Genomic DNA, 16,695 nt, shown 5'->3' on the forward strand with positions numbered 1-16,695 from the left:
CCTAATTACCCCTCTAATTAAGCGTACAGTTTGTGTTAGGAGCGGAGATGACAATAACACAAAAGGTCAGATCCGTACCAGCGACATTTACATCGCTAGACGGCGAATTATTGCGTTTTTGATGCTCACAGCTTGTGAATAACAATCTTACCTTAATCCGTCCCAATAACTCCACAGTGTGAGGTATATATAAACGCAATAATAACACAAATGACACACACACATACGTTATTCTAGTGTGTGTCAAGAATGCAGTCGCAAAGAATGTCATCTCGACGGACTACAGACGATTTTGCCATCTTACAAAATTGTTTCTCCCTTTTGTTTGCGACCTTTTTCTTATTTTTCTTAAGTCATAAAAGCCTTTGTTTGTCTCCGGAATGTTTGTTGAAACGTCACTTTAATAAGATCAATACTTATACAAAGGGAAGCTTTAGTTTGATGTTCTGTTCGTTTGTAAAGCTCAGTATAAAAATTATTTTAAACCGCTCTGCTGTATCTGAGACCACGGCCGTGATCGGAAACGGAGACATTATAATCTCTTGATGTGCACAAACAGACAAAAGAATATTTAATAAGAAATATTGATATTATAGCGGGTACAGTGCACCCATCAGTTATGTTCTGTAAAAACCTAAATGTCTCGCTACTAGGCTAAGCTGTCCTCTTCATTTGAGGTAGTTTGGAGCCTAATTAATTCAGGTTGATGAAAACACATGGCAGATTTTCAACCAATACTGCATGATTCTGCATATTTTTCTTCATCGCCAAGAGTTGGAGTCAAGCGCTTCGGGTTTGAACCGACAATTTTTGGTTCGGTTTGTGTTCTTGATATCTCGGGTCTATTTATATTATCGCGAAACGTTTATATTTATTCCCTAAATATAATACAATCATACATCAAAACCGATTTATTTTTTACAATTTTGGTTTTATAAAAACTTAATTGACATTTAGAAAAAATAGTTGTAAAATTTTTGACACATAAACTAGCGGAGGGGTGACCATTTTTATAATATACGATATATTAATTAAATTTTTAAGATTATATTCTACCACGTTTTAGGTAAAATACTTCGTTATGTTGATAGTACATCAATCAATCAATCAATCAACAGCCAATCGTTGTCCACTGCTGAACAAAGGCCTCTCCCAAGGTGCGACAAAGCTCCCTGTCCTCCGCCTTCCGCATCCAGTTGGTGCCCGCCATCTTCTTAAGGTCGTCGGTCTACCTGGTTGGAGGGCGCCCTACGCTGCGCTTGCCGATTCGCGGTCTCCACTCTAGGACTCGTCTGCTCCAACGGCCATCGGTCCTACGACATACGTGACCAGCCCACTGCCACTTCAGCCTGCTAATTTTGCAAGCTATGTCGGTGACTCCGGTTCTTTTCCGGATAATCTCATTTCTGATCTTATCCTTCAAAGATACTCCGAGCATAGCTCGCTCCATAGCACGCTGAGCGACTTTGAATTTGTGGACTAGTCCCGCAGTTAGTGTCCACGTTTCGGCACCGTATGTCATGGCTGGTAAGACGCATTGGTTGAAGACTTTCGTTTTCAAACATTGCGGTATAGACGACTTGAGGACTTGACGAAGGTTACCAAATGCTGCCCATCCCAACCGAATTCTTCGATCGGCTTCCTTCTCGAAGTTGTTCCTACCGACTTGTATTATCTGTCCTAGGTAGGTATATTCACTAACAACTTCGAGAGGTTTCCCCTCGACGTATATCGGTCCCGGCACGACATGCCTATTGAACATGACCTTGGTCTTGTCCAAGTTTATACCGAGACCGACACACCGGGAAGACTTGCCTAGGCTACGCAGCATTTCGGTGAGTTGTTCCAGTGACTCTGCTATGATGACGATATCGTCGGTAAATCGAAGGTGTCAGATGTACTCGCCGTTTACATTGACTCCATACCCAGTCCAATCCAGCTTCTTGAAAACGTCTTCCAACGCGTTGGTCAACAGTTTCGGAGATATTACATCCCCCTGTCTCACCCCTCTGCGAAGTTGGATCGCCTTCGTCTTACAGTCCTGGATGTGGACAGTCATTGTAGCGGCGTTGTACAGACATCTCAGTACCTCGATATATTTCCATGACATGACATCTCTGCAATGAGTCGAGCACTGCCCAGGTTTCGATGGAGTCGAAGGCTTTCTCGTAGTCTACAAATGCCATACACAGTGGCTGATTTTACTCTTTGGTCTTTTGCACAATCTGCCGAACAGTATGGATGTGGTCCACGGTGCTGTAGCCTGATCGAAAGCCAGCTTGCTCTGGGGGCTGGAACTCGTCAAGTCATGATATAGATAGTACATGTTAAAATAGTATTATAGACTTTTATTGGCGTTTTACATAAAATAAATTTTATTAAAAAAAAGACTTTAAAATCTGATTCGTAAAGATTTATTAAAATACAAACTCCTAACGCTCAGGCCAATTAGAAGGCGGTTAATTTTATTGTTAAAATTTAAAAACTATAGTGAAGTTCCCATTATCGATAGTTTTAAGTTGATTGTTGACAGCATCCTTGAACAACATTCACAAACGAGCGGTGTTGCGACAACGGGGCCAAGTACGCTTCCAATCGTTCGATATTCATAGTACGAAATTGCTGTAATTTTCTTACCGTTGTGTACGTAAAAGGAAGTTCAGGCTAGTTTTTATAATCAATATATATTTGTGTTAATTAAATGTGGAATTATGATGAATACATTTGCTTATGAAATTAATGAAAAAAGTCATGTATTTTTGGTAACAGTACAAAAATATATGAGCACGTTTCTCAATTCAATTTTATAAAAATTGATTAAAAACGTAAAAACTTATATATATATATAAGTTTATTTGTACGGATAAAAATGTGAAATAAATCCAATATCCCATCAGTCCAACTTTCAATATGTTACATCGGATATTTTGACTGACGTTTCGACGATAAAAAGGCCGCAGATAACACATCTACCGACCAATCCCATTCATAAATCATTTCTGTCGAGATTTGCATGTCAACATTCCGGTTATTTCAAAGTGAGCGAATCCAAAATGTGTATACCACATTAGAATTTCAAAGGTGCCATTCCATTTTTGAATACGATTTAAATTTCGAACTTGAGTTGTTGAATTAAGAATAATTTTATATGACTTTATTTTTAAATTCGGAACTCATCTCAACGAACTGTGCGACGTTTGATTTGATTTTGAATATGTAATATATTATCGTTCTCTTATCAGATATACCGCCATAAAATATTTGGTGTGTTCTCGCTTAAAGGTCAGGTGAGGTGAAATTAATTGGCATAGTGATATGCGTGGTGACATCTTTGATTCTGACGGTGGTAGCGTTTTAATGCAAGGATTACAAATTATTTTATTTTATTTATTTATTAAGTATCTCCAACAAAGGACACACTTACGAGTACATTATATCGTGGAATAATATTTTAAAATATGTTTGCTCCTTCAATCAAAGGAGACAACAGCAAGCACATAAATAATGACTAAGCAGAAATAAACTTAGTTAATTCTGAGGTATATATATATCCAAGTCAGTGTGCTGTTTAGAAAGCACATTATATAGCCTGCAGATCCTTGGCAAAGCAGCATACTGTCTGAGATTTGAATTGGATGTAGAAATATAAAAGTGATTGTAAGCGTTTCTAATTATGATGATATCTATGGTAAACCATTAGTTTATATATTTATGTATCATAAACATTGCATATAAAAATCCGATATTGTAACCTATTGTTTAAATATCTAAAGAGGTTTTACTAAAAGTGAAACCAGGATTCGTTAACTTTTAATTATACTTTCTTCGCAATGTTTATGATTGATGGAGAGGATATAGCGGTCATTTACGGTCATATATTTATTTGCCTTTTGGATGGATGCCTTTAACAAAAAAAATCCCTTAGTCGGTTCTAAAGGAATCTAATCTAAAGTGACTTCAGTCTTTCCAATCTGTTTTAAGATCAACAAAGGCTTTAGCGGAAAATGACTCAGTCCTTCCCCCATAGCACTTGGGTATCATTCGAAGATTTCCTCTGCTGAAAATAAGGCAGCTAGTTCTTCTGTAACCCACCACATAAACAGATATAATATCACACGGAGTTGCATTCCTATTTTAAATTTTTCTAAAAGAACCTGAATATGAACTCTGAATCATTTAGGCGTTTCATCAGAAATCGTTTAAGAGAATTACGTTAACGCTTCGCTTTTTACCTGACCGCGACATTTGTCATTGCTAAGAGCCGGGGGGTGATCCGTCACATTGATAAATGGCGCTTTCTAATGCAAGCTCTTTCACTAACTCGCTTCTTCGCGAAATAGTATTATACACGCTGTGACATTATTAAGTTTACTCCGGGTAGCATTTTTCACGTCCTCTATATATGTTTCATTTAAAAAGGTCACATTTCTGTTTCAGGATTCATAGCGGACGCGTGTTGGAGCGCATCTCGAACAGGTATTTATTATATTTAAATAACAATTTGCTGTACAATGTATATAATATTTTAACACATAAAATAAACTTTAATACTTAAATACTTGAATTTGTAGGCGAGTTTTACGTCGTAATGTAGAAGCGTAACCTAAGTAACGTAAGGCTTAGTTTCATACTATAATTATGCAATCGAGTCATTCAAAATGTAATTATTTTAAACACAAAAATGGTGATATATATTTTTTGGAATAAGACAATGGCTAAGAAAAAAAAACTCGTAGGAGCTGCAGCGTTTAGTTATGGTATTTTTGTTATTGTTTGTTAAGAAAGCGTCGAAAGCTAGCAAATGATCAGTATTCTCCTTGCATCCCTTACACGATCATGATACGCATTCTCATTTCTATGCTTTTATTCTTATATATTTCTATAAACATACCAATTAACTATCCAGAAGTGGCTTTTACCCACTGCTCGAAGTGCCTCTTCTACATGGAAGAAGGCTTAACATATTAAACCTATTGTTCACAACAATTTACAACTGTCAGAATTACTGCTAAGCAAATATCGCGATGTTGTTTTTAATCGCCAAACCAAAGAAGAGTCTTAAACAAATCGAAACGAATTTAAGCTTGTGATCTTCGATTAAGATATATAATATATATAGATATAATATCATGAGTTTTTTTTTCCTTTTTTATGTTATAAGTGATCACCACCTACCCATAAAGATTGGCGATGTAAGAAATTTTAAGCATTCATTACATAGAAAAAGCGTTTGCCTGTAGTTACAAAGGCTTACTCATCCTCCAAACTAGAACGCAAAAAAAGTAAGTATTGCTGTTTAGCGGTAGAATATCTGAAGAGTGGGTGGTACCTACCCAGACGAGCTTACACAAAGCCCTACAACCAGTGAATCTGTTACGCTTTCACGGTTAGAACACTGCACCGATTTTGATGAAATTTGGTATAAAGCCTGACGGAGGACTCTACTTTTTATAACAATACCTCTCCCAACACCAACATTTCCCTTCACCTAACAAGCGGGTGAAGTCACGGGTGAACACTAGTGTTAGATACATTAAGCTGGCTACCATGATATGCTGGGTACCTAATCAGACGGGGTTACACAAACCCCTACCACCTAGTGTACTGTTACGATTCATATTTTAAAAACATTTCGTATAAAGACTTAGCTCTGTTTGAATGTTATAATTATAGACTATACATCAAACCTTTTCTTTAATACCGTCTGAATTTTGTCGCGTGTAATCATATCTTTGACTTTCAATATTTCCGTCTGACCAACTTCAGAGAATTGGATGAACACCTCGCATTAACTGGGTTCTAGATTCATATAGATTTTGCTATTTTTATTGCTTGCCTGAAATATATTTAGGAATAAGTATAAGTAAATAACTAATTATTACCAGTGTACGACCGACGCAATCAGAATAAATTTAAATAATCACTGAGAATCAGCTTTGTGGTCTAAAATAGACATAATTATTTGATTTGATAAAATATGAGTAATTTAAATTTGTAATACATAAAATTATTTCTAAATAAAGGGAACGATAGTTTGAATAGCTAGCAGTTACTATTTTTTTTATAAAAAATACCAACACCGTCAATAGACATTGGTGCTGGAAGAAATAATTACTTTGCCTTACATCCTTACATCGTTAATGAGCTACCAACCTTGGGAACTAAAATTTTATGTGCCTGTAGCTACACTGGCTTACTCACACATCGAACCGCAACACAACAATACTATAATAAGTTCATCTCATCTCATAAGAGGAGGACGTCAGCCGGGATGGACTCGCGCTACTATACGTACTAGCAAGAAGTGCGGGGGGGGGGGCGATTACCTTCGCCCCCTGAGGAAACTCCGCCTAGCCACGAGCGGACAAAGCACGGAAGGGATTGCGGATGCGTTATATCAACACGATCCCGCAGCCTCTCCGATCCGTGCCGAGAAAGCCGGGTACCTTTTAAAGGTTTCCACTGCGTGAAAATAAAAAAACAAAACTCTGAGTGGTTATTAGCTCAATATCTATTCTACCGTCTCTGCAAAAATCAAAAATCAATATCAAATATATGTTTTATTTAAATAGGTTCTCACAACCACTTTAAATCGTAATTCTAGATAATATATTAAATGTATAGCTACCACTGATTCAAAACGTACATATAGTAACGAAAAAAACCTACAATTAAATAATAAAAAATATGTGTAAAGTTAAAAAATGGATTGTAAACACCCCACTGATGAGCTAAAGGCCTCCTTTCCGGTTGTGGGGAAGGGTTGAATCTCATTCCACAACGCTATTCCAATGCGGGTTAGTCGACACATATTCCATATTTTCATAAGACACTAGACTGTTTTCCTCACGATGTTTTCCTTCACCGTCGAGTACGAGATAAATCATAAACACAAATTAAGCACATGAAAATTTAGTAGACCTTGTCCGGAATTAAACCCGTTGTCTTCTGTTAAAATTCATATGTTCTAACCACTGGTCCATCTCTGCTCCAATTTATATATACCCCAGAAGAAAATTAATGAATAATGTAAATTATATACATTAACGGTACAAATATGCAGAGGCAACAACTTGTTATGAAATATCCTGTTTTCCGTGTATCTTCTTTATACAATAATATAAAAACCTGAATCCAAAACACGTAGCTGACTTTGTATCACTTCAATCAGTATGACATAATCTCGCTTTGAGCTTGGACTCCACTTGTGGTCTTCGCGTTTAGACGTCGAATTTAAATGATATATTTTTTAATTATTCGTTGAACTATACGACCTTCTCGTTTTAAGAAAGTTTTTTTATTGAAAATAGATTGGTAGACTAGCATATGGGTATATATGTGGTCACCTCCTCCTACAGACATTGGCGCTGTAAGTATTAACTACCTCTTCGTGCGTTCCTCTTAAGTGCCTGCAGTTGTGTCACTCACTCTTCAAACACAACAATGCTAAATTTTTGTTAGTGGTAGATTATATGTTGATTGGGAGTTTTTTTTAATATATAAGCTAGCGCTTGACTGTTATCACACCTGATGGAAAGTGATGATACAGTCTAAGATGGAGCGCGCTTGCCTAGAAGATGCCTATTCACTCTAGACTTGAAGGTGACCCATATTGTAGGTGGTGGGAAAAACGGAAGTCGGGAGGGTATTACTGATCCAGGGATTTCCAGTGGTGCGTATCAGAAACGAGGAAGAAAATCGTTTTGTACGTGTCTTAAATACATCAACTACGTACGGGTGCAGATGCTTATCTACCCAGACGGGGCTTGCACAAAGCCAACATGTAAAAATCAATCATCAAGTGTGACTATTTTTTTTTTTTTTTTTATATTCGCCGGGAGGGCAAATGACTCTACTCCACCTGATGGTAAGTGGTAGTAGAGTCCAAACGCGACGACGGCCAGTACAGACGGGAAAAACGTTCTGCACTAGCCACCTTCGCCTTGCCGGCCCGCAAGATGCCTCTTCACGCCTCGTTTGAAGGAACCCGGGTTGTAAGAGGAGGGGAACACGTGAGCTGGTAAGGAATTCCATTTTTTGGAAGTGCGAAAAAGAAAGGAGTTGCCAAATTTCTTTGTTCGCGATGGAATTGATGTCACAGTTAGGCGGTGACATCGAGAACCAGCTCGCGTGGACTTAAGAAGGAAGGGGGAAGCAGGAATTAGAGAGAATAATTCCTCAGAGCACTCGCCGTGATACAGTCGATAGAAAGCGCTCAGTGCTGCTATCTCACGACGCAATTGTAAAGGTTCAAGGGTGTTTGTGACCTTTACGTCGCCAATAATGCGTACGGCACGTCGCTGCAACCGGTCCAAGGCCTCAAGTAGGTACTTAGCGGAGCCATCCCAAAGGTGCGAGCAATATTCCACGCAAGACCGTACCTGTGTTTTGTACAGCAGGCACAGTTGTTGTGGCGTGAAAAAGCGCCGCACCTTGTTCAGAACTCCGAGTTTCCGTGAAGCTGTTTTTATAACAGCCTCGATGTAATCCCTTGGACTAAGGTCGCAGCGAACGTCAATCCCCAGCATGGCGATTTTGCTTTGCATCACCAGCGGAGTACCACAGAGGGAGGGAAGAGGGGAAAATGTTGACTTTTTCGCCGTGAGAGCGCATACCTGTGTTTTCTTGGCATTAAACTCAACAAGATTATCAGAGCCCCATTTGGCGATGAGCTCTAACGTCCTATCGAGTTCAATGACAAGATTCTTCCGCCTCTCCTCAATTTCCGCTCGCCCAGCCACTGCGCGTCCGTGGTATCCACCATGCACTGTATTATCGTCTGCATAGCAATGTATGTTCCCAAGAGAGAGCATATCATTGATATGCAAAAGAAAGAGTGTAGGAGATAGCACAGATCCCTGGGGGACCACGGCATTCACTACATAGAATTGTGAAGCGCAACCATCAACTAAAACACGAAGGCTACGCTTGTGTAGGAAGCTGGCAATCCAGGTGCATAGCTGAGCAGGCAGACCATATGCCGGCAGCTTGGAGAGAAGACTTCTGTGCCAGACCCTGTCGAAAGCCTTGGAGATATCGAGGCTGACAACCAACGATTCTCCATGCTTGTCGATAGCTTCACCCCAGAGGTGCGTTACGTACGCAAGAAGATCACCTGTGGACCGTTTTGGTCGAAACCCGTATTGACGATCATTAATTAAAGAGTGATCTTCTAGGTAATGGATCAGTTGGTTGTTTAAAATCCGTTCCATCACCTTACAAAGTACTGAGGTGATAGCTATTGGCCGATAATTTGCCGGGTCAGACCGATCCCCTTTTTTGGGAACCGCTTGCACATTAGCTCTTCTCCAAGCCTCCGGCACACTTCCCGAAGAGAGAGAAAGTTGGAACAGGCGCGTTAACACAGGAGACAGCTCCGCTGCGCACTTCTTCAGCACTATGGCTGGTATTCCATCGGGACCGCTAGCTTTCCGTACATCGAGTGATTGCAGCTCCGCACGCACATCACGTTGCCTGATTTTAATGTCAGGCATCGTATGGCCACATGCAGGTATTGTAGGTGGCAGTGCACAACAATCATCGATGACGGAAATGTCGGCAAAGAGTTTAGCCAGGAGATCAGCTTGCTCTTGCGGACTGTGAGCTAGCGATCCGTCCGGATTTCTGAGCGGTGGCAGCGAAGGTTGGCAGAAATTGTTTTGCACAGACTTGATCAGACGCCAGAAGCTACGGGAGCCCCTAGGATGCGAAACAAGGTCATGACCAATCTGTACAATGCGCTGTGCATCCGCTCTCGTGTATGCCTTTCTACAGGACTTGGAATTTTTATTATAGTTTGCTTTCAGTGAGTCAATGTTAGATGCCCCGCTAATGCAGCCGTTGATCCACTTGCGATATGCCGCCTGCTTAGCTGATACAGCATCGGCACATTCACGAGTGAACCAACGGTTACGCGTACTCCTACTGACGAGATCTGAGCTAGGAATGTAGTATTCCATTCCCAGCATGATCTCGCCAGCAACAGCAGCGGCACTAGCTGTCGGGTCATTCCCACTGAAGCAACGTTCCTTCCAAGGGACCGACGCATAGTAATCGCGCATACCGTCCCAATCCGCCGACTTATAGTGCCAAACGCGACGTTTGCATACCGCTGGTGGCGGCAGCTTGGCCTGTGGCACTCTGGTAGAAATAAGGCTGTCATCCGAAGAGCCAAGAGGAGCCTGAACCACAACCTGATATTCCACCGGGTGAGAAGTCAGCAGAAGGTCCAGTAGAGAAGGTGCTTGCCCATCAATGTCTGGGATCCTGGTGGGCTGATCAACCGGTTGGGTCAAGTCATGTGTGAGAGCAAAAGCATGAGCAGTCCTTCCAGCATGGTCAGTTTTGAGGGATTTCAACCAGGATTCGTGGTGAGCATTAAAATCCCCCAAAAACACCAATTCCGCGTTAGGAAATTGCTCTTGTGCAGCATCTGCCACCCGACTAAGATGGTCAAATAATCGGCTTGTCTTCAAGTCACCATTGTGGGATCTGTAGAGGCACACGTATACTCGGCTCTGACGAACCAGGTCCACACGTACCACCAACATGGAGAAGGAGGGGTCCTCCAAGCAGCGCAGTCGGTGACAGCAAACATCCGTCCTGACGAACAAGCATACTCCGGCTTTCGCTTTGAAGGATTCTTCAAGCGTGTAGCCGGGATAATTAAGGTAGCTGGTATCGACAGGACGGAGTATTTGTGTCTCCGTGAGAAACAACATTGCTGGCCGTGCTGTCTCGAGATGGTGGTGGACAGCGTTGAGGTTAGTGTGGAGTCCTCGGATGTTAGAGAACTCGACCTCAAACAGCGAGGGTATGGTGGGGATGTGCACCGCTGTACGACCGTTATTTCTGTTTTGTTGCGCCATTTGGGAAAAATAGAATGGAAAAGAGACGTGAAGCGAGCGATGTATTGCCACGATAGGGATGGGCAAAGCGTGGAGGCGTGTTTCCCCAAGTGGTTGCCAAAAGGGAAAATACACTGACCCGCCGGACGGAAGGGCCCCCGAACCCCCCCGGAAGTGGCCGCCGGGACCCCACCTACCGGTCACCAACCGGCACGACGGTCCACCCCGAGATTATGCGTGGCCTGGTGGGGCAGCCTCACGAGCTGGTTAGGCACGCTCGGGCCCCTGTACTATGCCACGGGCGGCCAGCGGAACAGCCGTTTCTTCGGGTCTCCCTGTCCGGCAGGTCAATACAGTTTCCCCCGGCATTGGTTCAACAGCCGTCTCCAATTGGACCAACACCCATCGCGGCAATACTCGCTCGGGCTCTGGCTGTACGCTGGCTGACCTCGAAACGCGGCTGCAAGCCACTTCACGAGTTTTTCACCATGCGTACGGTGGTAACAAGCCAGGCGGATGTTAGCATCCTACCACCAGATGAGCAGACGGTCGCTCAGATATCCCTTAGTCGCCTCTTACGATACCCATGGGAAAGAGAGGGGCAGTGAAATGTATTCTTTCTCCGTCACTGCACGGACAGTAAATCATTGACATGCTTCTACTAGTGCTCCTGGTGTTCAATGGCCATTTAAAATATATATATATATATATATGTCAGAGATAGATAAATTTAAGCGGGTATACGACGTCACTTATTAGAATAGCAACACCACACAACGTGATGTATGTCATATAGGTTAGTCGGTTGTCAGACGTCAAGTTGTAAAAAATATAAGACGAATACCTATTTTATTGTACAACCGAATAATGGAAATATAAAATATAATGGTATCTGTCAGTAGCGTGTCTGATCGTTTCTTTAGCGACCCACTTGGTCTTTTGGTCTCTAGCTCTCAGGACAGCACCAGCGCCGGACGTGCGCACTAACTGATTTAATAAAATCAACACATTGGGCGACAATGGCGGCCATTAAAATGGCAATCCATTTGAAACCGCGACATATATATATATGTGTATAGATTCTACAGTTGCAGTGTATGCAGAAGGCTATGTACGATTATTAACTTTAGAGAGAGCTTATATTGGAAAAAAAAACTAATATCTCTAGTTTTTTAAAAATTTCTAAAACATGATTAAGAAAACCGCTTAATTCCTTACAACAGTTTTTTTTTTGCTTTGCTTATAAATATTATATAATTAATTATAGTAATGACACTGGATTTCTTCCCCATAATGGTTGCTTAAAATTAAGAGACAATTTCAGTTATATTAATGATAGAGGACGCTGAAAGGTCAAAATGGTTTTATCAATTGCGACGTCTCTTAGATTTAATTTGATTTTCAAATATTGATGGCGTTCTGTATTTACTTTGGCTGATTTTAAATCTGATGGTTCTTGAAAACTCTCTGATTGATTGCCACTTTGACAAAGCTTTTGTTATTAAAATTTCTATCATGTTATTAGAAACTCCTACAAAATCGTGTAGTCAAACATTTAACATTGTCTTATTATATTTTTTTACTATAATTCATATATTGCTATAATTTATTTTTAAAATAAATCGCCTGTGTTTTATTAAGATATATCACAGATACTTTGTTAATTGCAAATTGGAAAATATTCGCAATTCTTTTGTCAAATTTGAAGTTGTTATTTTAGATCTTTTTCTTTGTAGTACGTTGATTAGATTTTAAATTAATAAGAAACTGTTTTATTCCTTATCGTCTCCTCGATCTAAAATATATTACTTTAAACGCGACAAAAAATATGCGAGCAGATTTCTAAACACATAGTGACTCGTTAATAATTTCAAGCGAGTAGCGAATGCGTTCCCATTACTTGGAATAGAGACTTGACCCAAGAATCAGCGAACACTTCAAAGGATTCCGATGTCTCCAGGCGTTTCCTGTGATATCTTGAAAGGTCTAATCGTAACAATGTTTGGACAAATTTCTTTTTAACGTATTTCGTAATCTTCGTGATCATATTTGTTTTGTATTATGAGAGGTTAGACAAGGACAAAAATAGTATTGAAATTTATTGATTTATTTTATACTTTCATAGTTTCTTATTGGTTCCTCTCGCTATCTACATTTCGAACCAATGGTTACTTTAAATTAAATCTATTCTAATATAAATTTCACCTTTATTAATTTATGTTGAGTGAAATGTTATAACTGTATTTTTTATTTTATAAGTGTAATGTCATTCTATTGTATTGTTGTAAATGCTTGGAATGGTGTATCACACTGTACTAGACTATTATCGTAATTTTTTGTTATTGATTTTGTGAATTTACTGGTGGTAGGGCTTTGTGCAAGCATGTTTGGGTAGGTAACACCCACTCATCAGATATTCTACCGCAAAACAGCAGTACTTGGTATTGTTGTGTTCCGGTTTGAAGGGTGAGTGAGTCAGTGTAATTACAGGCACAAGGGACATAACATCTTAGTTTCCAAGGTTGGTGGCGCATTGGCTACGTAAGCGATGGTTAACATTTCTTTCAATGCCAGTGTCTACGGGCGTTGGTGACCACTTACCATCAGGTGGCCCATAAGCTCGCCCGGTTTTCTATTCTATAAAAGAAAAAGTATATGCTGATTTCCTACATCAATAAATAAAATAAAATAATGTCATCTTATAATAAGTTGTCATTCAATCAATTATATTTACATAACATATATATAACTAGTTTTCGCTCTTACTAGGTCTGATAGGTATAAAAAAACCTATGTCCTTTTGGGGTTCAAGCTTGCTTCATACTAAATTTCATCAAAATTGGCATAGTGGCTTAGCCGTGAAAGCGTAACAGACAGAGTTGCTTACGAATTTATAATATTAGTATCGATCAACTTTGTTAATTGAGTCGATTCAACATTTTCATACAAGGCTTACTTTAATTCTTGTGACATTGAATAAAAAAAAACATTTCATTGATTAAGATTTAAATAGTATAAATATTTATTAGTCAATTGGCTTAATAATGCTGCGATCAGCTGGTTAAATAAAATTGTACATCAGTAGTAAGTCAATACTTAGGTAACGTATATTATATATATATATATATATATATATATATATACATAACTTTTATGTTGCAAAATGTAATGCGCAGTTAGTGCATAGAGTTTAGTAATGCCTTCAAGAAACACGCGCACTGGAAGTTGCTTACTAAGAGCTATCACTAATGATGTACCTGATACATCACATATGTGTATACGTGTTCATCGATATCGATAATTTATTATAATTGATTTAAAAACGTCAAACATTAATATTACGTGGCGATATAATGGCAAATGAGGCAAATAATGGTAAGCGGTCACCAACACCTAGACATTGGCGCTGTAAATAATATTAACCGTTCTTTACATCGCTAATGCGCCACCAATCTTAAGAATCACGCTGTTATTTCTCTTATGTATGCTGTTACACTGGCTCACTCACTCTTCAAACTGAAGAACAACACATCGTATTACTTAGTATTGCTATTTATCGGTAGAATATCTGATAAGTGGATTGTATCTACCCAGACGAGTAGCATAAAACACTACCACCAAGATATACATCATCAACAATTACCAAAAACAGAGGAAAAAACAACATTGAACTGTTTTATATTTGAAATATAATCAAATTGATTTCAACTTTATTTTGTTTATAATAAAATATCGATATCGATAAAAATATGGTACTATACTATTCACGACGTGGGTTACGAGATTGCCCCGAGGATACTTTCGGTGCACGGTGCTTGTATCCGCGTCTGCTATCGGAGATACTTCGTTAGTTACTGACTGAGCTAAATAAATACTTATTTCTTTGAAACTTTAAACTTCTATACTTTATATAGCTTCTTTCCTTCAAAGGGTAAATTGATTATCGTACAAGAGGAGTGTGGAAGGTATTCTTAAGTATTTAAAGGCAACGCACCTGCAGGCCCTCCGGTGTTGCAGGTGCCGATGGGTGGTAGTAGTCACTTTCCACTGCTAATTTGCCACCTCTTACATAAAAAAAATGCTTGGCGGTCGTTGACCGAAGACAAAGCAACGTAAAGTATTTCATGTTGCAACCTAATAGATATTGGCAGGCGATATTATTATATACTCCTATAGTAAGCTAGAGTCTACATAGCCACCTGAGCAGAGCTTTGTGCAAACCCATTAGGTTTTTTTTTTATATAGAATAGGAAGGTGGACGAGCATATGGGCCACCTGATGGTAAGTGGTCACCAAACGCCCTTAGACATTGGCATTGTAAGAAATGTCAACCATCGCTTATAGCCAATGACCACCAACCTTGGGAACTAAGATTTTATGTCCCTTGTGCCTGTAATTACACTGGCTCACTCACCCTTCAAACCGGAACACAACAATATCAAGTATTGCTGTTTTGCGGTTTTGAGGCAGACATAAGGGATATAACAACTTAGTTCCCAAGGTTGCTGCCGAATTGGCGATGTGAGATTTGGTTAATATTTCTTACAGTGCCAATGTCGATGGCTGACGGTAGCCACTTACCATCAGATCCATTTGCCGGGTCGAAGTAAACAAAAATAGTAACCAAATTTAAATGTATGTGGTCGATCAATTTCAAATTATAACAGACATTAAAAAAGCTTATTAAGACAAATCACACAAAAAATAAATAGCTCAGTATATATAATAGTTACATTAAACTTTACATAAAAACAGTACATTACAGTTAACATAGAAACTTTCTACTCAAATTTGATCTTGAAGTAACTCTCCGCGCTAGAAGTCCCACTGAAAAATCTATCTCCAGCTTTTTAGTTTTTTATATTTAGTTCTCAAAGTATGGTATTCGAAGTTACGGTTGTGGACCAAAAAAAAAAACAAACATAATTCAATTTTCGTACAAATAAAATTGCAGAAAATAAATCACAAAGGATACTTGTATTAATAAATTATCTAAATCGAATAGTCATCGTCTAGTATTATCCAGACGAGTAAATTACCTCACTAAGTTCAATAAAATTAGTGCCATAATCGTTCGCTCGCTTATGACAGATGCGTTGAATCTCAAATTGGCCGTATTATCGTACACCTCTGCTTAATGGCTGACATTTAAGCGAACACGGTGCTACCGTTTGTTTGGATTTCAAATTAAGAACACCTGTTGAATCCTGAATTCAAGAAACGTCCCGATAATTTGTTTATTTAATGTAAATTGCACGGGCACAGAACGGGCGTAATGAAGTTCTTTATTTGAATTCGGACGTTCTATTTTCTCTTTAGAGCTTCCTTCTCGACAGCCGTTTCTAATGTATTTTCATTAAAACATTATGTCTAATCTATAGATTACAGACACTAATTTTATTTACTTGTATACAAGTCCGTGATTTTAAAATAACAGCCTCTTTTTAAGTTAATATGGGAATTTCCTAGTTAGTAAAATCAAAAAAATTATTTATTTTTATACTTTAGTCAATCTATCTGTGTGATAATATCTTCAAAATGGCTAGAAATTACAAATGCAAATAGCTGTATTATTATATTGAGTATATCAACGTTTTATCTTTATTTCATCAAAATCGGTTCAGTCTATAATAAGTTTTAAAAACATAAAATTCGTGTACGTATCTTTTTTGTCCACTATTTTAGGCTTATTTATATTAATGAATAATATTGAAATATATCTATGATTTCAAATAACTGCCTCTGTTTAAGTTAATATGAATAATTTCGAGTTACCACAAGCAAAACGACAATTTTAAACTACTGCTGCTACCTAATAATTTAAATATTTTATACCTACAATACAAAT

At 38.9% G+C, this 16,695-nt stretch overlaps 1 protein-coding gene across 3 annotated transcripts in view; it reads left to right on the forward strand.

The window, feature by feature from the left end:
* Positions 1 to 16,695, forward strand: part of LOC126776764 (brain tumor protein) — a 486,286-nt gene that overhangs the window by 121,514 nt on the left and 348,077 nt on the right. For all 3 annotated transcript variants that reach the window (XM_050499512.1, XM_050499511.1, XM_050499515.1), the window contains exon 2: positions 4,438 to 4,476. The gene's annotated coding sequence lies outside the window, so the exon portion shown is untranslated. The remainder of the gene's footprint in view (positions 1 to 4,437; positions 4,477 to 16,695) is intronic.

Source organism: Nymphalis io, chromosome 21 (genome assembly GCF_905147045.1).
Source record: "Nymphalis io chromosome 21, ilAglIoxx1.1, whole genome shotgun sequence".
NCBI lineage: Eukaryota > Metazoa > Arthropoda > Insecta > Lepidoptera > Nymphalidae > Nymphalis > Nymphalis io.